The sequence below is a fragment of the Frankliniella occidentalis genome, unplaced genomic scaffold (assembly GCF_000697945.3).
Source record: "Frankliniella occidentalis isolate FOCC.00 unplaced genomic scaffold, Focc_3.1 Scaffold157, whole genome shotgun sequence".
Lineage (NCBI taxonomy): Eukaryota > Metazoa > Arthropoda > Insecta > Thysanoptera > Thripidae > Frankliniella > Frankliniella occidentalis.
In genome coordinates, this window is record NW_026267283.1 from 290,661 (window position 1) to 294,784 (window position 4,124).

At 67.3% G+C, this 4,124-nt stretch overlaps 1 protein-coding gene across 1 annotated transcript in view; it reads right to left on the reverse strand.

The window, feature by feature from the left end:
- LOC113203334 (zinc finger protein 287) overlaps positions 1-4,124 on the reverse strand; it is a gene marked incomplete in the record, with an annotated part of 19,164 nt that overhangs the window by 2,782 nt on the left and 12,258 nt on the right.

Genomic DNA, 4,124 nt, shown 5'->3' on the forward strand with positions numbered 1-4,124 from the left:
CCCGCGGTCTTTCTCCCACTCTCCGCGCTTTCGGTTTCGCCAGGAGGCGCGGCGGCTAGACACGCGAATAGACCCCGACCACGCCTCCCCTCTTTTTCTCTCTCCCCAGCAGTGCACTCAGGACCTCTTCCGAAGACCTGATACTGACCACGTCCGCCGCGGCCCGCGGCCCATCCGCCGCCATCAGCTGATCGCGCCCGGCGGGCTGCCCAGAACTCGCTCCAGCAGCTGTAAAGCGGGGCCCCGGGGTCGGGGTCAATGATTATTGGTTGGAGGGCCTGCAACCGAGGAAATCGACCCACCCAGCCGTTCGCAGCTACTCGCGCCAAGAAAAAAAGAGCTCGCAATTTGTCCTTCCAATCACGCACCAAGAGTATAGGTTTCCCCTGGCGGGGCAGGCCGGGGCGGCCCCATAGCCGCCGCAGACGCCGCCGATAATCACGACTCGAAAACTTTCTCCTCGTTGTTGGTCTCGGCGAGCCGGGGCAGGGGCCGGGCCGGGGGCGCCGCGGCGGTGGCGGGACGGGGCGGGCACCGCAGGGCACCGCGACCGAACCGCCAATCTATCCTTATGGTCAGGGGGCTTGGGTCCGACCCCATGCATCCACGGATGTGGATTGCCGCGGGCGGGGCGGGCGGGGCGCAGAGTTTATCGAGGGCAGGGATATACTGTCACCACCCGACCGCCCACGTTAGCGGGCCGGGTCGGCAGGGCTTAGGACGGGTTGGTGTACCTTCCAGTCCAGGGGCTGGGCGGGGCCGAGCGTTCTGGCTCTCTCTTGACCTGTTTCAGCGTCCGCCCTGCCCTGGTGCAGCCATCACAGCCTTGCCGCCGGATCCTGTTCGCGATTCCGCCCTGGCTGCCGCCCTGGCCGAGACCCTGTGCCGGTGCGAGCGGGGGAGACTGAAATTCAAAAGTTGTCGGTTGGGACGGTGCGGGAGCAGGAAGCCCTACCTCCCGGTCCGCCCGGGGCCGGGGCCCGGGGGACGGGGCCGCGGACACCGCCGGCACCGCCCGACCCGGCTCTCTGCCCGGCTCAGCGCTCAGCAGCGCTCAGCAACGCTCAGCAGCGCGCCCCCATTCCAGACAATCCGTAAATGGAGCAGCCTTCTTTTTGTACTGCGAGGTGAGGAGGGGCCAGGGTGGCACGGGCCGGGACCAGGCACGGGCGGCACCGGCAGGCAGGGGCGGGCGAGGAAAGGTGAGGCGCGGGCGGGATGCTCCAGACCGCCAAAACGAGAAGAGGAGCGAGTCCCGAAGGAGCCGGGCGGGCGGGGCCGCAGGACCGCAGGACCAAGGGGGTTGGCCCTTCGGGCTGGCATCCTTCGCCACCTCTACCCCCCCCCCTTTTTTCTCTCGCTCTTTCCGCGCCTTTGCTCATTTTCTCACACGACTGCTCGCTTTGGTGGCGCGAACGATGACTTTTGGGACACAACTCTTTTTCTCAGCCAGCCATCCTCTCGCCCCGCCCGGCCCCGCCTGCCCCCGCCAATGTCCCGGCTCCTTTCCAATGGGCCGTTACTTTCAAAATGTCCGCACGGCACGGCACGGCGCTGGGCCCATGGCTGGGCCGGCGGGGCGGGCGCGCGCGGGGCCGCATGCCCTTGCCCGGTCGTTTTCGTGCTGTTTCGAAAGTAAGTCAACCCGGCCGGCGCGGGGCCGGTAAGTGCAGGCCGGTGCGGTGCGGGCCGGCCGTATGGCGCCTTGCTGGTTGCGATACCTGCTCGAGGCGAACCGCGTGTCCGCGGCGTGCCAAAAGGAATGGCGTGGGGCGCGGGGCGGAGCGGGCAGTGCACCGACCGGCCCGGCACGCGGTGTGTGTCGCCACCCCGAGCGCAATTTGGATCGGAGGTCTTCGAATAACGCGTTCCTCGCGCGTCCAACCGGGACGGGCCGCGCGCGCCACGTTGCGCCTCAGGTTTATGACCTATATCTCCGACCCGCAGGGTCCCTGTGCCCTGGCAGGGAGCGCTCGGACGGTGGGTGTAGAGAACGGACGCGGGGGGGGGGGGGGGGCAAGTAGTCCTCCAGTGGGCCGCGACGCCCACCACACCACCCGGGTGTGCTTCGCGGTGCCATATTGATAAAATCAACATAGTCGTCGCTCATGCCCAGGAGGGTATGCGGGTGGCAGCCCCCCCCCCTTCCTCTCTCTCCTTTGCCGCCGGGCTAACGCTGAGAAGCACGTCGCGCTACCCACGCGTCGCGGCAGAGGTGTCCCAGACGCCGCCGCGCCGCTGGGAAAGGAGGGCAAGCGACGGGCGTCCGCCCCCTTCCTCTCCCCCTTTTCCTCCGCTCCTAATGAAACCGAGAGTACGGCTGCCACCTCCTCTCTCCTCCCGCCCCCCCGCTACACCAGCAACAAGCCCAGCCCAGCCTGGCCAGCCAGCTGTGTTGTTTGTTATGACCTATCAAAATGTGGACCTGGTTGGGCATCGCGGCGAATGAGGAAAAAAGACACTCACCGCCGGATCCGGTATGAGGATACGGCAGGCTCGGTCAAGTCCCGCTGGGTCCGTGGTCCGTGTCGTTTGCATGGGGTGTTTTCTCGCCGGCGAAACGACGGGGACGTTCACGCCTTCGACCGGCACAAAGATCGACCGACGGCAGATGAGAATAGGAAAGAGAAAACGGGCAGAAAAGCGACGCGCCCGCGCGGGCCCCGTCAGCCGTCAGCCCGGCCGCCCGGCGGAGCGCCTGCGAACCGATGGTAGGCAACCGCGCAAAACACCCGTGTCCGACGGGCCGGCCCACCCTGCAAGGCTGACTGCGCCAGGAGGGCCGCCGTACGGACAGACGCCAGCGCTCACCTTAGTTTACAGGGCCCACATTACTTTCGAGAACCGTTGAAAATCACCGGGCCCACGACTGCCTCGACAGTCGAGACTCGACTAACAATTATAAGTTAGAAAGTTAAACCCGACTGGGCCGCGCGAGGCGGTAAATACAGCATTCTCACAACACTAAGTAAACCCATGATTGGAGTTCTTGAAGTGAAATCGACTAGGCGAGAAAAGAAAAGACGAGTGTGGCGATTGCCGACTGGACTGACCTGGTCTACGGCCGCTTGCCGGCCCTCGCCGCCTTCTCCGACGCCTTCATACTCGAGATGGCACTGACGGAGCCGAACAGGATCTTAGCGGTGACCTGCACTCGTCGGTGCGCGCCGCCGCCGCCCCCGCCGCCGCCGCCCCCGCAGTAGCCTCCTCCGCCGCCGCCGAAGCACGACGGATTGTGGTTGCCATGGTGGTGATGGTGATGACAGTTCGCGTTGTGGTTGGTGGCGCCCTTGCTGTTGTTGTTCTTGTCGTTGACGGCACAACCCTTGAAGCCATCGGGCATGGTGAGGCCGTGCGGGGCCTGGTGGACGGGCTGGACGGGGTGGTGGGCGCGGCTGCCGACGGGGTGCTCACCGGGACGCGTGCACGGCCGCACTTAAACAATAACAAACTTTCACCCTTGCGGACCGGCGGCGCACTGGCGGGCTGCGTCTCCCTGGCCGGCGAAAATCCCGCGGTTTCCCATGGGCCGAACCGAGTCGTGCCGAGCCGAGCCGAGCCGGGATCCGAGCAGGGAGAGCAGGGAGCCGAGAAGGGAGCCCGAGCACGTGACCGGCCGGGTGCAGCTCTGCAGCCCCTCTCCTAGGGAGACTTGAGCAGAGACCCGTGGTACCCTGCGATACCCAACCCGGTCCAGGCGAGGCGTCCAGGCCCGGCCGAGCCCGGCCCGGCAGGGGCCCGGCAGGACGGGGAGGGGGCCCAGGGGCAAGGCAAGGACCCCGGGGAGGGGGCCCAGCGCAGCCCAGCCCAAGCCTTTGGCTGGCCTTTGGGGCCCGCGGCCCACGGCCCCACGGCCGGGCCCAGCGCGGGGACCCTACACCCGGACGCCCCGCCCTCGCCTCCCTCCCCTCTCCGCCCTTCCCCTCCGGCCCGGGCGCAGTGTTTACACCCGGACACAAAAAGCGCCCGCCCGGGCTGTGTGCCGGCGTGGCGTGGCGCGGCGTGGCGCGGAGACTGTCGCGGAGCTCGGGCGCGGGGCCGCACGGATGCTCGGCACGGTAGTCACAGTGCGACTGATAGTGATAGCACCGCAACGGTGTCCCTCTCTCCAACCCCCGCCCCTC